The 22701-nt window shown below is 42.9% G+C and overlaps 1 protein-coding gene and 1 long non-coding RNA gene across 3 annotated transcripts in view; both read left to right on the top strand.

Moving 5' to 3' along the window:
* The window catches only part of LOC149977452 (uncharacterized), a 1012103-nt gene that overhangs the window by 293416 nt on the left and 695986 nt on the right, over positions 1 to 22701 (top strand). The window lies entirely within an intron of this gene.
* LOC110490036 (MAGUK p55 subfamily member 7) overlaps positions 18299 to 22701 on the top strand; it is a 268418-nt gene continuing 264015 nt past the window's right edge. Inside the window, exon 1 of one of the 2 annotated variants that reach the window (XM_036944340.2) lies at positions 18299 to 18526. The gene's annotated coding sequence lies outside the window, so the exon portion shown is untranslated. The remainder of the gene's footprint in view (positions 18527 to 22701) is intronic. The other variant, XM_036944342.2, reaches the window with a different exon arrangement.

The raw sequence follows: 22701 nt of genomic DNA, 5'->3' as shown, positions 1-22701 counted from the left end.
ATAATGGTATTGATGTGAGCCATGACCAGCCTTTCAAAGCACTCCATGGCTACAGACGTGAGTGCTACGGGTCGGCAGTCATTTAGGCAAGTTACCTGAGTGTTCTTGGGCACAGGGACTATGGTGGTCTGCTTAAAACATGTTGGTATTACAGACTCAGACAGGGAGAGGTTGAAAATGTCAGTAAAGGCACTTGGCAGTTGGCCCTGCGTCCCTGTGAATGTTGACCTTTTAAAGGTATTATTCACATCGTCTGCGGAGTGCGTGGTATTTGCTTCGAAGCGAGCATAGAAGTAGTTAACTCGTCTGGTAGGCTCGCGTAACTGGGCAGCCTTCAGCTGTGCTTCCCTTTGTAATCTGTAATGGTTTGCAAGCCCTGACGCATCCAACGAGCATCAGAGCCGGTGTAGTACCATTTGATCTTAGTCCTGCATTTACACTTAGCTTGTTTGATGGTTCGTCGGAGGGCATAGCGGGATTTCTTATAAGCTTCCGGGTTAGAGTCCCAATCCTTGAAAGCGGCAGCTCTAGCCTTTAGCTCAGTGCGGATGTTGCCTGTAATCCATGGCTTCTTGTTGGGGTATGTACGTACGGTCACTGTGGGGACGACGTCATCGATGCACTTATTGATGAAGCCAATGGCTGATGTGGTGTACTCTTCAATGCCATCAGAGGAATCCCAGAACATTTTCTAGTCTGTGCTAGCAAAACAGTCCTGTTGCTTAGCATCTGCTTCATCTGACCACTTTTTTATAGATCGAGTCACTGGTGCTTCCTGCTTTAATTTTAGCTTGTAAGCAGGAATCAGGAGGATAGAATTATGGTCAGATTTGCCAAATGCAGAGCAAGGCAGAGCTTTGTATGCATCTCTGTGTGTGGAGTAATGGTGGTCCAGAGTTTTTTCCCCTCTGGTTGCACATTTAACATGCTGATAGAAATTTGGTAAGATGGATTTAAGTTTCCCTACATTAAATTCCCCTGGTTTTGGCAGATGCCAGGAGAACGCTACCTGCTCCAATGCATAGTGCAAACTGTAAACTGTAAAGTTTAGTGGAGGAGGAATAATGGTCTGGGGCTGTTTATCATGGTTCTGGCTAGGCCCCTACGTTCCGGTTATGGGAAATCTTAATGCCACAGCATACAATTACAGTCTAGTTGATTCTGTGCTTCCAACTTTGTGGCAACAGTTTGGGAAAAGCCCTTTCATGATTCAGCATGATAATGCCCCCGTGCACAAAGCGAGATCCATACAGAAATGATTTGTTGAAATCGGTGAGGAAGAACTTGACTGACCTGCACAGAGCCCTGACCTCAAACCCATCGAACACCTTTGAGATGAATTGGAACGCCGACTGCGAGCCAGGCCTAATTGCCCAACATCAGTGCCCAACCTCACTAATACTCTTGTGGCTGAATGGAAGCAAGTCTCCACAGCAATGTTCCAACATCTAGTGGAAAGCCTGAGTGGAGTGGAGGCTGTTATAGCAGCAAACAGGGGACCAACTCTATATTAATGCCCATGATTTTGGAATGAGATGTTTGATGAGCAGGTGTCCACATACTTCCGGTCATGTAGTGTGTAAGAAAGATCAGGAAATATTTTTTATTTGATTTATTTGACAAAATATTAATTAACCCCCTATTTTTCTTAATTAACCCTTTGTTTTTGGCACGAAACAGTCTCCATATGCAGTATACTTCCATTAATTTTTTCAACTGTACCGGTCTATTTGTTTGTCATTTTCTAATTTAAATAACAAAAAAAAAGGAAAAAAATCTATATTTATTTTTTACCTAGACATGATCCTACATATCCCAGCTTGGATAGCAAGCTTATTAATTCCAAATAAAACTGTTAGTCCACCATCAAAACTCTAGCTTACTATGGATTGTTTCATCACTATCTATAGCTACACTGAACAAAAATAAATATGCAACATGTCAAGTGTTGGTGCCATGTTTCATGAGCTGAAATGAAAGATTCCAGAACTGTTCCATATGCACAAAGCTGCCTCCAGTACGTCTGGCAGTACGTCCAACCGGTATCACAATTGCAGACAGTGTATATGGCCTTGTGAGTAGAGGCTGGTATAGTAGCAAACGGGGGTCACAACTTGTAGACTTGTTTACGTGCTGCTGTGCGGTTTGATGCTAACCTTACTTTGCTACCTGCCAACTGTACGGTTTTTACTTTTTAATTACCGTTTATATTTTTAGTTTTTTTCAACTTTCTTCATTCAACTTTTTCATCCCGGACAGATTATCTGCAAGTTAGTACCTCCTCCAGCCGAAGCTAAGTAATAACATTAACATGATGCCTTCTAATTGCAGTCGCTCTACTCATAATATACAGGAGAACGATCGCCTTACGGTGAAGATAGCTGTGCTGCAAACCCAGCTTCAGACGCAATCGTTAGGCAAGGGTAATTTAAGTGTAGGAAAGGATGAAACAGCGTCTGTGTCACCAGTAAGTACACATAGTAGTTTAAATCCCCTCGCACAGTCCCCGCAGCTGGACAATTTTCTCATGGCTTCTGGAAGGAAATGCTGTAGGAATGCTCAACCTTTGTCGCTCATTCAGCCAACAGAAACTTTCAACCGGTTCTCCCCATTTAGCAACCGGTTAGAGTCAGAGGCCTAGCCTTCTCTGGTCTCTACTCCTCCCGTTACGGGGTCTGAGAGCCTCCCACCAGTAGCTCTGACAAATTGAAAACCCTAGTCATTGGCCACTCCATTACCCGCAGTATTAGACATAAAACGAATCATCCAGCGAACATACACTGTTTACCAGGGGGCAGGGCTACCGACAATAAAGCTAATCTGAAGATGGTGCTGGCTAAAGCTAAAACTGCAGAGTGTAGAGCGTATAGAGATATTGTTATCCACGTCGGCACCAACGATGTTAGAATGAAACAGTCAGAGGTCACCAAGCGCAACATAGCTTCAGCGTGTAATACAGCTAGAAAGATGTGCCGGCATTGAGTAATTGTCTCTGGCCCCCTCCCAGTTATGGGGAGTGATGAGGTCTACAGCAGAGTCTCACAACTCCATCACCCCTCCCAAAAGATAGAATTTGAAGATACGTGACTTTCTGTGACTCACCCACAAACAGGACCAAGCCTGGCCTGTTGAGGAGTGACGGACTCCATCCTAGCTGGAGGAGTGCTCTCATCTTATCTACGAACATAGACAGGGCTCTAACTCCCCTAGCTCCACAATGAGATAAGGTGCAGGCCAGGCAACAGGTTGTTAGCCAGCCTACCAGCTTAGTGGAGCCTGCCACTAGCACAGTCAGTGTAGTCAGCTCAGCTATTCCCATTGAGACCATGTCTGTGCCTTGATCTAGACAAAATTAAACATGGCGGTGTTCGCCTTAGCAATGTCACTGGAATAAAGCCATTATTGAAAGACATTGTGATATCTCACATCTCAAAATAGGGCTACTTAATGTTAGATCCCTCACTTCCAAGGCTGTTACAGTCAATGAACTAATCACTGATCATAATCTTGATGTGATTGGCCTGATTGAAACATGGCCTAAGCCTGATGAATTTACTGTGTTAAATGAGGCCTCTCCTCCTGGTTACACTAGTGACCATATCCCCCGCGCATCCCGCAAAGGCGGAGGTATTGCTAATGTAGCCGATATAAAATTGCTAGCTAGTTAGCGGTGGTGCGCGCTAGTGGCATTTCAATCGGTGACGTCACTTGCTCTGAGACCTTGAAGTAGTGATTCCCCTTGCTCTGCAAGGGCCGTGGCATTTGTGGAGCGATGGGTAACGATGCTTCGTGGGTAACAATGCTTCGTGGGTTACTGTTGTCGATGTGTACAAAGGGTCCCTGGTTCGCGCCCAGGAAGTGGCGAGGGGACGGATTAAAGTTATACTGTTACACTAACATTTACGTTAGCAAATTTCAATTCACAAAAAAACAACAACGTTTTCATCTTTTGAGCTTCTAGTCATGAAATCTATGCAGCCTACTCAATTTTTTGGGGGCCAAAAACAGTGTTCCTCACTGAGTTCCCTGAATTCCTATCGGACCTTGTAGTCATGGCAGATAATATTCAAATTTTTGGTGACTTTAATATTCACATGGAAAAGTCCACAGACTCACTCCAAAAGGCTTTCAGAGCCATCATCGACTCAGTGGGTTTTGTCCAACATGTCTCCGGACCTACTCACTGCCATAGTCATGCTCTGGACCTAGTTTTGTCCCGTGGAATAAATGTTGTGGATCTTAATGTTTTTACTCATAATCCTGGACTATCGGACCACCATTTTATTACGTTTGCAATCGCAACAAGTAATCTGCTCAGACCACAACCAAGGATCATCAAAACCCGTGCTATAAATTCTCAGACAACCCAAAGATTCCTAGACACCCTTCCAGACTCCCTCCACCTACCCAAGGACGTTAGAGTACAAAAATCAGTTAACGACCGAACTGAGGAACTCAATTTAACCTTGCACAATACCCTAGATGCAGTTGCACTCCTAAAAACAAAAAACATTTGACTAGCTCCCTGGCATACAGAAAATACCCAAGCTCTGAAGCAAGCTTCCAGAAAATTGGAACGGAAATGGCACTATACCAAACTGGAACTCTTCCGACTAGCTTGGAAAGACAGTACCGTGCAGTATCGAAGAGCCCTCACTGCTGCTCGATCATCCTATTTTTCCAACTTAATTGAGGAAAAAAAAAACAATCCCAAATGTATTTTTGATACTGTCGCAAAGCTAACTAAAAATCAACATTCCCCAAGAGAGGATGGCTTTTACTTCAGCAGTGATAAATTCATAAACTTCTTTGAGGAAAAGATCATGATTATTAGAAAGCAAATTACGGACTCCTCTTTAAATCTGCGTATTCCTCCAAAGCTCAGTTGTCCTGAGTCTGCACAACTCTGCCAGGACCTAGGATCAAAGGAGACACTCAAGTTTTTGAATACTATATCTCTTGACACATTGATGAAAATAATCAAGGCCTCTAAACCTTCAAGCTGCATACTGGACCCTATTCCAACTAAACTGCTGAAAGAGCTGCTTCCTGTGCTTGGCCCTCTTACCGTTGAACATAATAAACGGCTCTCTATCCACCGGATGTGTACCAAACTCACTAAAAGTGGCAGTAATAAAGCGTCTCTTGAAAAAGCCCAGAAAATATAAAAAACTATCGGCCTACATCGAATCTCCCAAAATTTGAAAAAGCTGTTGCGCAGCAACACTGCCCTCTTGATTAAAAACAATGTATACGAAATGCTTCAGTCTGGTTTTAGACCCCATCATAGCACTGAGACTGCACTTGTGAAGGTTGTAAATTACCTTTTAATGGCGTCAGACCGAGGCACTGCATCTGTCTTCGTGCTCCTAGACCTTAGTGCTGCTTTTGATACGATTGATTTATGTGTTCCTCAAGGCTCCGTTTTAGGACAACTATTGTTTTCATTATATATTTTACCTCTTGGTGATGTCATTCGGAAACATAATGTTAACTTTCACTGCTATGCGGACAACACACAGCTGTACATTTAGATGAAACATGTCGAAGCCCCAAAATTGCCCTACCTGGAAGCCTTTGTTTCAGACATAAGGAAGTGGATGTCGGCAAATGTTCTAAACAGAGATGCTAGTTCTAGGTCCCAAGAAACAAAGAGATCTTCTGTTGAATCTGACAATTAATCTTGATGGTTGTACAGTCGTCTCAAATAAAACTGAAGGACCTCGGCGTTACTCTGGACCCTGATCTTTCTTTTGACGAACATATCAAGACCATTTCAAGGACAGCTTTTTCCCATCTAAGTAACATTGCAAAAGTGTGAAACTTTCGGTCCAAATATGACACATAAAAATGTATCCATGCTTTTGTCACATCTAGGTTAGACTACTGCAGTGCTCTACTTTCAGGCTACCCGGATAAAGCAATAAATAAACTTCAATTAGTGCTAAACACAGCTGCTAGAATCTTGACTAGAACCCCACATGTTTTATCATATTACTCCAGTGCTAGCCTCTACACTGGCTTCCTGTTAAGGCAAGGGCTGATTTCAAGATTTTACTGTTAACCTACAAAGCATTACATGGGCTTGCTCCTGAGTGTAGTTGTGACCGTAGCGTACGTGTAGGTATATACGGCAGGACCAAATCAGAAAGATAGGTAGGCAGGCCTCCTTATTGTCCCTAGAATTTCTAAGCAAACAACTGGAGGCTGGACTGTCTCCTATAGAGCTCAATTTTTATGGAATGGTCTGCCTATCGATGTGAGAGACGCAGACTCTGTCTCAACCTTTAAGTCTTTATTGACAACTCATCTCTTCAGTGGGTCATATGATTGAGTGTAGTCTGGCCCAGAAGTGTGAAGGTGAGACGGAAAGGCTCTGGATTAACAAACCGCCCTTGCTGTCTCTGCCTGACCGGTTCCCCTCTCGCCACTGGGATTCTCTGCCTCTAACCCTATTACAGGGGCTGAGTCACTGGCTTACTGGTGCTCTTCCATGCCATCCCTAGGAGGGGTGTGTCACTTAACTTGGTTGAGTCACTGATGTGATCTTTCCATCCGGGTTGGCATCCCCCCTTGGGTTGTGCCGTGGGGGAGATCTTCGTGGGCTATACTTGGCCTTGTCTCAGGATGGTAAGTTGGTGGTTGGAGATATCCCTCTAGTGGTGTGGGGGCTGTGCTTTGGAAAAGTGGGTGGGGTCATATCCTGCCTGTTTGGCCCTGTCCGGGGGTATCGTCGGACAGAGCCACAGTGTCTCCCGACACCTCCTGTCTCAGCCTCCAGTATTTATGCTGTAATAGTTTGTGTCGGGGGGCTAACGTCAGTCTGTTATACCTGGAGTATTTCTCCTGTCTTATTCGGTGTCCTGTGTGAATTTAAGAATGCTCTAATTCTCTCTCTTTCTAACTTTCTTTCTTTCTCTCGGAGGACCTGGCTCAGGACCATGGCTCAGGACTACCTGGCCTGATGACTCCTTGCTGTCCCCAGTCCACCTGGTCATGCTGCTGCTGCTGCTCCAGTTTCAACTGTTCTGCCTGCGGCTATTGAACCCTGATGTCACGATCGTCGTATGGAGTAGACCAAAGCGCAGCGTGAATCCATTATTTTATTGAATGACGAAAAAACACTTAAACAAAAACAACCGTGACGCTATGCCAACGAGTGCAGACAAAGGCAACTACACACAGACAATAACCCACGAACCACAATACAAAACAGGTTACCTAAATATGGTTCCCAATCAGAGACAACGACAAACACCTGCCACTGATTGAGAACCATATCAGGCCAAAACACATAGAAACAGACTAACTAGACATGCAACATAGAATGCCCACTCATATCACACCCTGACCAAACAAAACATAGAAACAAACAACTCAAATAATGGTCAGAGTGTGACACCTGTCCTGTTCACCGGACGTGCTACCTGTCCCTAGACTGCTGTTTTCAACTCTCTAGAGACAGCAGGAGCGGTAGAAACACTCTAAATGATCGGCTATGAAAAGCCAACTGACATTTAATCCTGAGGTGCTTTCCTGTTGCACCCTGTACAACCACTGTGATTATTATTATTTGACCCTGCTGGTCATCTATGAACATTTGAACATCTTGGCCATGTTCTGTTATAATCTCCACCAGGCACAGCCAGAAGAGGACTGCCCCTCATAGCCTGGTTCCTCTCTAGGTTTCTTCCTTGGTTCTGGCCTTTCAATGGAGTTTTTCCTAGTCACCGTGCTTCCTACACCTGCATTGCTTGCTGTTTGGGGTTTTAGGTTGGGTTTCTGTACAGCACTTTGTGATATCAGCTGATGTAAGAAGGGCTTTATAAATATGTGAGGGTGAGCGGTTTGCTGATGTCAATGTTGTGAACAGAGTGCCCCACGGTGGCAGTCGGGTTATGGTATGGGCAGGTATGAGCTACAGAGAATGAACACAATTGCATTTTATCGATGGCAATTTGAATGCACAAAAATAGCGTGACAAGATATTATGGCCCATTGTGAGGCCCATTTTTTAAAAGGTATCTGTTACCAACAGGTGCATATCTGTATTCCCAGTCATGTGAAATCCATAGATTAGGGCCTAAGGAATTTATTTCAATTAACTGATTTACTCATATGAACTGTAACTCAGAAAAATCTCTGAAATTGTTTCATGTTATGATTATAGCTGTTATTAAGTTCCTATTTATAAAACATCCATACAAATTACACATCAAATATCCTAACAATGATGAAAAAAGTTGTCGACTTGAGTATAAATCTTGCCACTATTTAATGTTGAATTCAGCAGGTTTAATCTGTCTAATAGGCGACACAAATGGGCTGCAATCAAGGTAAATTCAATTAAATCCAACTTGAGAGACACCCCCGGTCTTATGAAGTCCTGAGATATTGTGCTTTAGCCTATATGTCCATTGCATTGCACACAATTTAAACGTAGTCTTGAATGATGTATGCCAAGATCAGTGGTGGAGAAAGTACCCAATTTTCGTTTACTCAAGTAGTATTTGACTTGGTGACTTTCACTTAAGTGTCCAAAGTAAATGTAATTGCTAAAATATACATCGAGTAAAAGTATAAATTATTTCAAATTCCTTATATTAAGCAAACCAGATGGCACGATTTTCTTGTTGGTTTTTACAGATAGACAGGGGCACACTCCAACACTTAGACATAATTTACAAAGAAGCATTTGTGTTTAGTGAGTCCACAAGATCGGAGGCAGTAGGGATGACCAGGGATGTTCTCTTGATAAGTGCATGAATTGCACCATTTTCCTGTCCTGCTAAGCATTCAAAATGTAACAAGTACTTTTGGGTGTGAAGGAAAATGTACAGAGTAAAAAGTACATTATTTTCTCTAGGAATGTTGTGGAATAAAAGTAAAAGTTGTCAAAAATATAAAAATAGTAAAGTAAAGTACAGATACCCCAAAAAACTAGCCTACATAAAGTACTTTACATCACTGATCAAGATATACCAGAGATAAGGGACTATTGATAATGCAAAGACACAACTCAAAAACCGGTTTACCAGTATGAAGAAAATAGCAAAGAACTATTGTCCTCTAATGATGATCTGTTAGCATTTATTGGCTGTCCAGTATCCAAACGGTCTGTCCCAGAGATTCCTATATATACATCTCATCTCTTTCAATAACGTGTTCAGGCTGGCAATTTCAGAAGATGGGAGAGGCTCTATTAATTAAAGATGTTGCAGGACTGCTGTATTTGAATCACCACTCCCTTCTGCCCAGTTTACTTGATGTTGCTAGGGCAATAAAGCTTTTTTTAACCATCCATGTAACTGTCACTTCTAGCCTAGAATGAAATGCTTCTCGGTCTGATATGCGCTCTTGAACACTTGAGTAAGCTCCACTTTGCACTGGCGCCGTCTTAGCCTTTTGACCATGGCATTTGTTAGCCGATATACCCTTATTTGAAATTAGTTCCATTATTTATTTTTCACGGCCAGAGACACTTTCATCAGTCATATTCTTGAAATCCAAGAAACAAATGCTTAGCTTTCAGGTACATATGGAAATTATATGGTTAATGAATGACTTTTTTGAGGGTTACTGAAAAAAATATTTTTTTTTTTTGTATTTTGTAAAAACATTGACATACAGTAGATGACAGGCCCATGGCACCCCAGAGTTCGTGGACCCATGGCGGGGGCTGTGGGGGTGTCCGGTACGCCAGTGCAAATGAGTCCATGCATCAGGCTATTGTAAAAAAATAAAATAAAAAATAAAAGAGGAGTTGAACATGCTGACCACACTGCTCACACGCGTGCGTCCGCATGCGCCATCGCACGCATGTTGATTTTGTCCACCCACACCAGACATGATCAGGACACACAGGTTTAAATATCAAAATGAACTCTGAACCAAGTATATTAATTTGGGGACAGGTTGAAAAGCATTAACATTCATGGCAATTTAGCTAGGGTTTGTTATTTACCTGAAATGCACAGTTCTCTACTCAGTCCTCTACTCTGACAATTAATACACAGATAAAAGGGTCAACCAATTTTCTTATCTAGTAATTTCTCCTCCTTCAGGGTTCTTCTTCTTCTTTGGACTTTATATGGTGATTGGCAACCAACTTCAAGGTGCATTACCACCTCCACCTGGACTGGAGTGTGGACCTCAGTTCATTAGCAGAGGCGGGGAAAGGAAGTCGCTCCGTGAGTGATGAGTGGTATTTCTGACTGCTCATCTCAGCTCACGTACTCTGCATATGACTGACAATCCCAACATCTCCACGCTGCCTGAAAAAAAAACACCAGGGGGCGCCATAGATCAATGGTTCACACTATGCCTACATGTGAAAAAAGCACTTGTAGCTTATCAGTTGGGGCATTTCTGCACTGAGCCTGAGCCACACCCTATGTTGGCATGTCATAAACTCCTCAATAGTATTTTATTACAGCCAGGAATTTAAAGATACAACATGTACATCCAGTGCATCAGAAGTACAGAACTAGACCGGGGACACAGAGGACTGGGTGATCCTCTTTAATCAGGTCAAATCTAGCAGGATGGTTTTCCTGAGCGCATTCTCAGAGCATGCGCAGAACAACTGGCAGGCATATTCACAATAATTTTCATCTTCTCCTTGTCCCAGTCTGTAATCCCCACGTCTTAAGATAACCAACATCATTCCTGTTCCCAAGAACTCTAAGGCTTCATTCCACAATGACTACAGCCCTGTAGCACTTACATCTGTAATCATGAAGTGCTTTGAAAGGCTGGTTATGGCACACATAAACTCCATCATCCCAGACCCACTCCAATTTGCATACCACCCCAACAGATCCACAAATAACGCAATCTCAATTGCACTCCACACTGCCCTCACCCACCTACATAAGAGGAAAACCTATTTGAGAATGCTGTATATTGACTACAGCTCAGCATTCAGCACCATTGTCCTCTCCAAGCTCGTCACCAAGGTCAGGACCCTGTGAGTGAACACCTCCCTCTGCAACTGGATCCTGGACCTTCTGACGGGCCGACCACAGGAGGTGAGGGTAGGCAACATCACCTCCGCGACGCTGACCCTCAACAAGGGGGCGACACAGGGGTGTGTGCTTAGTCCCATCCTGTATTCCCTGTTCACCCACAACTTCATGTCCATGCATGACTCCAACAACATCATCAAATTCCAAGATGGCGTAGCAGTTCAGATGCCTTTGTCTTCGTCTTGTCGTGTCCCGTGTATATACCTTTTTTTCCCCTTCGTATATATTTAGTATATATATATATATTTAGTGTATATATATATATATATATATATATATATATATATATATATATATATATATATATATATTTATTTTAACCTCAGTTTCAACATACTCTTCTGCAACCCGCCTCACCCAATGTGGTATGAATCTGCTATTTTCTATACTCTAGAAACGAAACCCCCAACAGAAGATTGCCAGCTAACTAGCTACTAGCTAATGGTCAGTTAGCCATGGCTAGTGGTCATCAGCTAACCTTAGCTTGGTCAAACTCTGCCAGTCTGCATAGCGTGTTTCAACCCAGAGCATACCGGACTGCTCTTTCTCCACATCTCCGGTTTCCTACAGCAAGCGCAACCTTTTCACCTGGATCATCGCAGCCAGCTAGCTGCTATCCGAGTGGCTACCCCCTGGCTAACGTCTCTGTCCCGAAGCAAGCACCAGTGATCCTGGAACTATCCTCGTGCTAGGCCCACCCCCGGCAAGCTGAAGAGGTCCATCAGCCACTCCTTGGGCTACAATACATATTTTTCCAATTGGCCTGGACCCTTTTACTGCCTACATGGAGCCCTGCCAATCCAACACAACACGACTGGTCTGCCGACATAACCGTCCGAGGGGGCTACAACAGACTTCTTCCGTCGCGACATCCCCCCTAAGGTCCTTCTGATAGCTTGTTATCCCCGGCCCGCTAGCTGTCTGAATAGCCGTGTCTCCAGCTCGCCTAGCCTCCAACTGGTCCCTATGATCACTTGGTTACGCATGCCTCTCCCTAATGTCAATATGTCTTGTCCATTGCAGTTTGGGTTAATGATTATTGTCCTATTTGACTGTAGAAACTCCAGCCCTGCTCAATATGCCTTAGCTAGCCCTATTGTTTCACCTCCCACACATGCTGTGACCTCACCTGGTCTAAATGATGTCTCTAGAGACAAAACCTCTCTCATCGTCACTCAATGCCTAGGTTTACCTCCACTGTATTCACATCCTACCATACCTTTGTCTGTACATTATGCCTTGAATCTATTCTTCCGCGCCAGAAACCTGTTCCTTTTACTCTCTGTTCCGAACGCACGAGACGACCAATTCTTATAGCCTTAGCAAAATTGAAACTTAGTTGAAGGTAACAGCGCTCACTGTTATCTCTGGTGGCTAGTTTCCATGTCATCTCCCGACATCTCAGACATGGATGGACGTCAAATACTGACTTGTATCAAAGGTGACCTGGCGGGCATCTGTGACCTCTCTGATTTTGAGTGCTGTGGGGCGGCAGGTAGCCTAGTTGTAAAGAGCGTTGAGCCAGTATCCAAAAGGTCACTGGTTAGAATCTCCGAGCCGACTAGGTGAAAAATATGTCGATGTGCCCTTGAGCAAGGAACTTAATCCTAATTGCTCATGTAAGTCGTTCTGGATAATAGTGTCTTCTAAATGACTAACATGTACAGTATGTGCCAGTGGGTGAGAAAGGGAGGGTAGGCTATTCAAGAAAGAAATAGGGCTTACAGAGTTCTATGTAGGAATATGACTCCTGAGAATTTATTTGATTTCCAAAGGAAGAGAGCTTTAGAGCATAGGGTCATTAATTCTGTCAAGAGAAATACATGGAGACAGTTTTGCTCTACAATAGGCAGGGGTACTGAGTCATCCAGCATCTCCGGACTGGAGGGAGACTCCGGCAGCTCCGGACTGGAGGGAGACTCCGGCAGCTCCGGACTGGAGGGAGACTCTGCCAGCTACGGGCTGGAGGGAGGGTAGTGCCCCAGTGCTTGCAGCCACCAACTTCGACAAACCTTTTAAGTTGGAGGTAGATGCTAGTATAGTGGGGGTGGGTGCGGTTCTCTTACTGGAAGATGAAGAGGGAGTGGTTCGGCATGTCAGTTTCTTCTCCCGCAAGTTCAACTCGTGTCAGTCAAGGTACTACACAATTGAACAAGAGACGCTGGCTTTATTGCTAGCCTTACAGTTCTTTGAAGTATATGTGTGCTCCAGTGCCTTGCCTATACTGGTCTTCACGGACCATAATCCTTTAGTGTTTCTGAAGCAAATGTACAATCAGAACCGCTGACTTATGAGGTGGGTTCTGATTGTACAAGGATATAATGTACAGATAGCCTATGTGAAGGGCACGGCAAATGTGATTGCCGACGCTCTATCACAGTTTTAATAACTGGGGATGAATTGGTTTTTGTTATTGCAAACTGGTATTGCAAACTTTGCATGTTTTTTGGTGGGCGTGTTACGTTCCCCAGTTTCTGTGTTGTGGTTTGTGTATTTTAATGTATGCATTTCAGGAAATGGCTTCCTGAAATTCTCCCCGAGCAGCTTGGTCAGCCCCATTGATGATTGGAGAGCTGACCCCGCGTCAGGACGCAGCTGTCTTCAATTACCAACTCCTTCTGAAGCTATATAAGCCAGAGTTCTGTTGCTCAGTAGAAAGAGGAGGCTGATGGCTGAGGGTTATATTATATGTTGGTTGTTGCTGAGAGTGAGACATGCAGTTTTGGTATGTTCTGTGTTAGTTTGTTGCTTTGTCAGATATAGCTTCTTTAATGTCCTGAGTTTCTCAGCTTTTGTTGTGAAGTAGTTTGTATTGTGTTTCATTTGTACCCAGGGGGAAGGGGAAGGCACCTAGGGAGCGCTTAGGCAAGAGGCCCGCGGGCATACATACCCGTAGTATATTCACTGTCTATTCACACTAGGTTAGACGTGGGCGGACCACCCCCTGTATTTTGTTTAGGGCACCAGGTGGTGTTAAGTTAGATAAGTAGTGGGTAGGCAGGTAAGGTAGGAGAGGGGGCTTTGATATTTACTTTCTTTGCTTTGGTTCCATCCAGCCCCCTTTCCTCAAAATTACCATGTGATGGAATAAATTCCTAGTAAACGGTAAATTCTCTGCCTTTTGTCATCCTTACTTGCACCTACAGTCTCATACTACTTTCGCACCACAGGGAGTTGCGTTCCCTCTTCCTAGAGGTGTGCGTAACACCTATATGCTAGGAAGTGTCAGAGGAAGGCCCAAAAATGGTCAACTCCAGTCACCTCCAGACTGTTCTCTCTCTAGGACCAAAGGGCTCCTTAAAGCTTCTACCCCAACTCATAATACTGCCGAACAATAAACAGCCACTATGTTTAATATATTTTTCTTCACTGTTGACGGGTGTTTTACGGGAACTATTTAACGAAGCTGCCAGTTGAGGACTTGTTAGGAGCCTGTTTCTCAAACTAGACATTCTAATGTACTTGTCCTCTTTCTCAGTTGTGCACCGGGGCCTACCACTCTTTTTATTCTGGTTAGCGCCAGTTTGCGCTGTTCTGTGAAGGGAGTAGTACAGAGTTGTACAATATCTTCAGTTTCTTGGCAATTTCTCGCATGGAATTGCCTTCATTTCTCAGAACAAGAATAGACTCACGAGTTTCAGAAAATTCTTTGTTTCTGGCCATTTTGGGCCTGTAATCGAACCCACAAATGTTGATGCTACCGATACTCAACTAGTCTAAAGAAGGCCAGTTTTATTGCTTCTTCAATCAGCGCGACAGTTTTCACCTGTAACTTAATTGCAAAAGGGTTTTCGAATGATCAATTAGCCTTTTAAAATGATTTGGATTACCTAACACAACATGCCATTGGAACACAGGAGTGATGGTTTCTGATAATGGTTCTCTGTACGCCTATGTAGATATTCCATTAAAAAAATCTGCCGTTTCCAGCTACAATAGTCATTTACAACGTTTACACTGTATTTCTGATCAATTTGATGTTATTTTAATGGACCAAAAAAAAGTGCTTCTTTCAAAAACATGGACATTCCTAAGTGACCCCTAACTTTTAAACAGCAGTGTATATGAACTCAGCAAAAAAAGAAATGTCGTCTCACTGTCAAATTAGTTTATTTTCAAACTTAACGTAAATATTTGTATGAACATAATACTCGACAACTGAGCCATAAACTGAACAAGTTCCACAGACATGTGACAAACAAATGGAATAATGTGTCCCTGAACAAAGGGGGTCAAAATCAAAAGTAACAGTCAGTATCTGGTGTGGCCACCAGCAGCATTAAGTACTGCAGTGCATCTCCTCCTCATGGTCTGCACCAGATTTGCTAGTTCTTGCTGTGAAATGTTTTTTATTTTTAACTTTTAACTAGTTAATTGAACAAGCATGGGAAACAGTGTAAAAACCCTTTACAATAAAGATCTGTCAAGATATTTGGATTTTTATGAATTATCTTTGAAAGACAGGGTCCTGAAATTTCCTTGACATTTCTTTTTTTGCTGAGTTTATATGTACATTTTAAACTGCGTGGTTCGAGTCCTGAATCCTGATTGGCTGACAGCCGTGGTATAACAGACTGCATACCACGGGTATGACAATGCATTTATTTCGTGCCTTATTGCTTAAATATACATTACATGGCCATAAGTTTGTGGAAACCCCTTCAAATTAGTGGATTTGGCTATTTATTTAGTTGTTGACAGGTGTATGAAATCGAGCACAGAGTACTGAAGAGCTCATTGACTTTCAATGTGGCACCGTCATAGGATGCCACCTTTCCAACAAGTCAGTTCATCAAATTTCTGCTCTGCTAGAGCTGCACCAGTCAACCACACAAGCTCACAGAATCGAGTGCTGAAAAATTGTGTCCTCGGTTGCAACACTCGCTATCGATTTCCAAACTGCCTCTGAAAGCAATGTCGGCCACACACAAGCCTAAGATCACCATGCGCAATGCCAAGAGCCGGCTTGAGTGGTGTAAAGCTCAACGCCATTGGACTCTGGAGCCGTGGAAACGTTCTCTGGAGTGATGAATCACGCTTCACCATCTGGCGATTGCCAGGAGAATGCTACCTGCCCTAATGCATGGTGCATACTGTATAGTTTGGGGGAGGACGAATTTTGGTCTGGGGCTATTTTTTAAGGTTTGGGCTAGGCCCAATAGTTCAAGTGAAGGGAAATCTTAACGCTACAGCATACAATGACATTCTAGACGATTCTGCTCTTCCAACTTTGTGGCAACAGTTTGGAGAAGGCCCTTTCCTGTTTCAGCATTACAATTCCCTCGAGCACAAAGCGAGGTTCATACAGAAACGTTTTTTTGAGATCGGTGTCGAAGAACTTGACTGGCCTGCATAGAGCCCTGTCCTCAACCCCATCTAACACCTTTGGGATGAATTGGAACGCAGACTGCGAACAAGGCCTAACCGCCCAACATCAGTGCCCGACCTCACCAATGCTCTTCTGGCTGAATGGAAGCAAGTCTATGGAGCGAGATACCTGCCAAAAGGTTGAATTTACAGTACCAGTCAAAAGTTTGGACACCTACTCATTCCAGGGTTTTCTTTATTTTTACTATTTTCTACATTGTAGAGTAATAGTGAAGACATCAAAACTATGAAATAACACATATGGAATCATATAGTAACCAAAAAAGTGTGAAACAAAGCTAAATATATTTTCGATTCTTCAAAGTAGCCACCCTTTCATTGACAGCTTTGCACACTCTTGGAATTCCCTCAACCAGCTTCACCTGGAACGCTTTCCCAACAGCCTTGAAGGAGTTCCCACATATGCAGAGCACTTGTTGGCTGCTTTTCCTTCACTTTTCCTTTCAATTCAACATTTCCCAAGAAATCTCAATTGTGTTGAGGTCGGGTGAGGCCAGGCCATCTGATGCAGCACTCCATCACTCTCCTTCTTGGTCAAATAGCCCTTACACCAGCTGGAGGTGTGTTGGGTCATTGTCCTGTTGAAAAACAAATGATAGTCCCACTAAGCGCAAACCAGATGGGATGGCGTATCTCTGCAGAATGCTGTTTAAGTGTGCCTGCCAAACTGGTTAAGTGTGCCTTGAATTCTAAATAAATCACAGACAGTGTCACCAGCAAAGCACCCTGAAACCATCACACCTCTTCATCCATGCTTCACAGTGGGAAACACACATGCGAAGATCACCAGATCACTTACTCTGCGTTTCACAAAGACACGGCAGTTGGAACCAAAAATCTGACCAAAGGACAGATTTCCACCGGTCTAATGTCCATTGCTCATGTTTTTTGGCCCAAGCAAGTCTCTTCTTCTTATTAGTGGTTTCTTTACAGCAATTCGACAATGAAGAGCTGATTCACACAGTCTCCTCTGAACAGTTGATGTTGAGATGCGTCTGTTACTTGAACTCTGTGAAGCATTTATTTGGGCTGCAATTTTTGAGGCTGGCAACTCTAATGAACTTATCCTCTGCAGCAGAGGTAAATCTGGGTCTTCCTTTCCTGTGGCGGTCCTTATGAGAACCAATTTCATCATAGCGCTTGATGGTTTTGCGACTGCATTTCTTGACATTTTCCGCATTGACTGACCTTCATGTCTTAAAGTAATGATGGACTGTCGATTCTCTGCTTATTTGAGCTGTTCTTGCCATAAATATGGACTTGGTCTTGTACCAAATAGGGCTATCTTCTGTATACCACCCCTACCTTATATCACAACACAACTGATTGGCTCAAACGCATTAAGAAGGAAAGAAATTCCACAAATGAACTTAACAAAGCACACCTTTTAATTGAAATGCATTCCAGGTGATTACCTCATGAAGCTGGTTGAAAGAATGCCAAGAGTGTGCAAAGCTATCATCAAGGCAAAGGGTGGCTACTTTGAAGAATCTAAAATATATTTCGATTTGTTTAAAAAAAAATTGTGTTACTACATGATTCCACATGTGTTATTTCATAGTTTAGATGTCTTCACTACACTATTATTCTACAGTGTAGAAAAGAGTAAAAATAAAGATAAACCATTGAATGAGTAGGTGTGTAAACTTTTGACTGGTACTGTCTGAATATTGTTTATATTTATAAAGCCTTTATAAATCGTTTTTACTATACCTTAATGCAAACATGGTGAATATCCAAATGATCTATTATTGCCACAGTCTATAAATACATTTGAATTCTGTTCTTCTCTTTTTCAAATAATGTTACAAGAGAGGACCTATGGAAATGTGCAGATCAACAAGTGGCAATACCAAAAATGGGAATACCAGCCAATCAAAGAAGAGATTAATTGAAGGAGTTTGGGACTGGGCGTTTCTTTGTGAAATTCTCGTGTCCCAGGCAGAGAAAGTAAAAGGATGAGTTTGAGATATTGAAAAAGCCAGAAATGTCTCCGTCTAGAATTGAAATATCTAGCTAGTAAGGCTGACTGCAAAGGAGTTTCTACCCCGAAGTGATCTGGCGAAGAGCAAACTGTGAGAGGAAATTTGCACTAATGCAACGAAGCTTGAGTGAGTAATATTGCGTTTGACGATAAACTGTTCCATGTTGCGTGGGAAACTAACTTGCCAGCTGTTCTGTCCTCATGGCAAGTTGGTTAATAAATTAAGTTGTTTTCTAAATCCGCTCACATCTCCTTAGCAAATTAACAAAATATATGGGAATAATAGCTGTACTTTCCAATATGCATGGTTGCGAAGGAATACAGACCCCCTTCTTGAGCTCGAGCCAAGTGTTTTGACACGGAGCTTGTCACTGACAGCGCGAGGCAACTGGGTAAATATTTGCAAACTAACCTCTTCATATTTTGGGGGCTTTGCATAGTTTGGAATAAGGACATCAACATCAGAAACTATACATGTTATGGTAGCTAGATATTTTCTTTATTGACGTTAATAGTGAAGCTAGCGAGCTAGCTCGGCTCGCTCTTAACTAAGCAACTTCAAGTTTTAGCACGCGACGTTGATAATAAAATGACTAATGATTCAGATTCTACAGATTGCAATCACCATTTCTGTGTTTTGCTCCTTTGTATCATTGCTAGATTATGCCAAATGTTTATTGGTTTTGTCTCTGGCGTAGTAAGTACTGTAGCTAGGATGATGTCACCTGTAGCCGCTCTGGGTGACAGGTGTTTGAAATGTAAACACATCAGTACTTGCACCATATTTTTTTTTAAATGTATCTTTTTATTTTTTTATTTTACCTTTATTTAACTAGGCAAGTCAGTTAAGAACATATTCTTATTTTCAATTACGGCATAGGAACAGTGGGTTAACTGCCTTGTTCAGGGGCAGAACGACAGATTTGTATCTGTCATCTCGCGATTCGGTTACAAATCCAACGCACTAACCACTAGGCTACCTGCCGCCCGTAAATAGTAGTAGTATTTAGACCAAACAAAAAAGAGATTGTTTGTACAGTATCGGGATTATAGGTAACACTTTAGCTCTCATACCTGTGTAATAACACTGTAATAGCATTGTTGTTACATCATATTTTAGTCAGGTGACAGACAGGGTGAGTGTATGTGGTCTGAGGTCTTAAGGGCCAAGGGCTACTGATGCAGATCTTCTTGCACATGTACAATCAAATAGTGGGTGGACAAACCCCCAGGCCCAGCCATCACCATGTGGTTTGTGGTCTGCTGCAGGGGGTGGAGACTAGGCCAAACCAGGGGATGCTGGCAGGGCTGTGGTCTGACTGCGGCTGCTCAGATCACCTTTCCTGTCTTCACCATATGGCTCGGAAGCTAAAGCCCAGTCCGATTCCTGTGGATTCTGGTCAGTCTCCAGTATTGATATGGTGTCCCCTTCCAGTATATTTCCAACTGGATCACAGAGACTCTAAGAGTGCTTCACCCTTGGCTCATCTCAACTTCTTGGTTTTAACACCAACTGAAATGCACCCAGCTCTATACCTGTGTGTAGTAGTAACACTGTGCTGACTACTGTTACATAGCTAGTACTGTAGTAATTGCATTGTAATTGCACAGTAAGGAAGTAGGGCAACTTTTGTTATTGGAATAAAGTACTAGGCCTAAGCGACTGTACTTGCTGATTGAGACAACATTTCCTGCTGAGCTGTTGAGTAACCTAAAGCCAGGTTATGAATTTCTGTGGGTTTCCATATTTCAGGAGGAGAAGTGGAATATTTGTCTAAGTCAAATCAAAGTTTATTTGTCACGTGCGCTGAATACAACAGGCGTAGTAGACCTTACAGTGAAATGCTTACTTACAGGCTCTAACCAATAGTGCGAAAAAAGGTGTGTGTGTGTGTGTGTGTGGGTAAGTAAAGAAAAAAACAGTAAAAAGACATTTGAAAATAACAGTAGCAAGGCTGTATACAGTAGAGGTCGACCGATTAGGATTTTTCAACGCCGATACCGATTATTGGAGGACCAAAAAAGCCGATACCGATTAAATTGGCCAATTTTTATTTAATTTTTATTTGTAATAATGACAATTACAACAATACTGAATTAACACTTGTTTTAACTTAATATAAAACATCAATAAAATCAATTTAGTCTCAAATAAATAATGAAACATGTTCAATTTGGTTTAAATAATGCAAAAACAAAGTGTTGGAGAAAGTAATGTGTGCCATGTAAAAATGTGTGCCATGTAAAATAGCTAACGTTTAAGTTCCTTGCTCAGAACATGAGAACATATGAAAGTTGGTGGTTCCTTTTAACATGAGACTTCAATATTCCAAGGTAAGTGGTTTTAGGTTGTAGTTAATATAGTATTTATAGGACTATTTCTCTCTATACCATTTGTATTTCATATACCTTTGACTATTGGATGTTCTTATGGGCACTATAGGATTGCCAGTGTAACAGTATAGCTTCCGTCCCCCTCCTCGCCCCTACCTGGGCTCGAACCAGGAACACATCGACAACAGCCACACTCGAAGCATCGTTACCCATCGCTCCACAAAAGCCGCGCCCCTTGCAGCGCAAGGGGAATAACTACTCCAAATCTAAAAGCGAGTGACGTTTGAAACAGTATTAGCGCACACCCAGCTAACTAGCTAGCCATTTCACATTGGTTACACCAGCCATTAGGCTGATAGGCTTGAAGTCATAAACAGCGCTGTGCTTGCGAAGAGCTGCTGGCATAACGCACGAAAGTGCTGTTTGAATGAATGATGACGGGCCTGCTGCTGCTCAGTCAGACTGCTCTATCAAATCAGACTTAATTATAACATAATAACACACAGAAATACGAGCCTTTGGTCATTAATATGATCAAATCCGGAAACTATCATTTTGAAAACAAAACGTTTATTATTTCAGTGAAATACGGAACCGTTCGGTATTTTATCTAACGGGTGGCATCCCTAAGTCTAAATATTCTTGTTACATTGCACAACCTTCAATGTATGTCATAATTACGTAAAATTCTGGCAAATTAGTTTGCAATGAGCCAGGCAGCCCAAACTGTTGCATATACCCTGACTCTGCATGCAATGAACGCACGAGAAATGACACAATTTCACCTGGTTAATATTGCCTGCTAAACTGGATTACTAGTTATAACTAGTGATTATGATTGATTGTTTTTTATAAGATAAGTTTAATGCTAGCTAGCAATTTACCTTGGCTTCTACTGCATTCACGTAACAGGCCGGCTACTCATGGAGTGCAATGGTTAGAGCGTTGGACTAGTTAACTGTGCGGTTGCAAGATTGGAACCCCTGAGCTGACAAGATGAAAATCTGTCGTTCTGCCCCTGAACAAGGCAGTTAACCCACAGTTCCTAGGCAGTCATTGAAAATAAGAATGTGTTCTTAACTGACTTGCTTAGTTAAATAAAAGGCATTAAAAAATCTATATATTATGCATATATGATAAACAGAGAGTAGCAGCAGCGTAAAAGAGGGGTGGGGGGGCACACAATGCAAATAGTCCGGGTAACCATTTGGTTACCTATTCAGGAGTCTTATGGCTTGGGGGTAAAAACTGTTGAGAAGCCTTTTTGTCCTAGACTTGGCACTCCGGTACCGCTAGGCCGAGCAATTGCCGTACCAGGCAGTGATGCAACCGGTCAGGATGCTCTCAATGTTTCAGGTGTAGAACCTTTTGAGGATCTCAGGACCCATGCCAAATCTTTTTCGTTTCCTGAGGGGGAATAGGCTTTGTCGTGCCCTCTTCACGACTGTCTTGGTGTGTTTGGACAATTCTATTTTGTTGTTGATGTGGACACTAAGGAACTTGAAGCTCTCATCCTGCTCCACTACAGCCTCGTCGATGAGAATCGGGGCGTGCTCTGTGCTCTTTTTCCTGTAGTCCATAATCATCTCCATAGTCTTGGTTACGTTGAGGGATAGGTTGTTATTCTGGCACCACCCGGCCAGGTCTCTGACCTCCTCCCTATAGGCTGTCTCGTCGTTGTCGGTGATCAGGCCTACCACCGTTGTGTCGTCTGCAAACTTAATGATGGTGTTGGAGTCGTGCCTGGCCATGCAGTCGTGGGTGAACAGGGAGTACAGGAGGGGACTGAGCATGCACCCCTGGGGCGCTCCAGTGTTGAGGATCAGCGTGGCAGATGTGTTGCTACCTGTCCTCACCACCTGGGGGTGGCCCTCAGGAAGTCCAGGATCCAGTTGCAGAGGGAGGTGTTAAGTCCCAGGTTCTTTAGCTTAGTGATGAGCTTTGAGGGTACTATGGTGTTGAACGCTG

Source organism: Oncorhynchus mykiss, chromosome 15 (assembly GCF_057628025.1).
Source record: "Oncorhynchus mykiss isolate SJ-2025 chromosome 15, ASM5762802v1, whole genome shotgun sequence".
Taxonomy (NCBI): Eukaryota; Metazoa; Chordata; class Actinopteri; order Salmoniformes; family Salmonidae; genus Oncorhynchus; species Oncorhynchus mykiss.
Note: the sequence above shows the minus strand (reverse complement) of the source record. Positions and strands in the feature narration are given on the sequence as shown.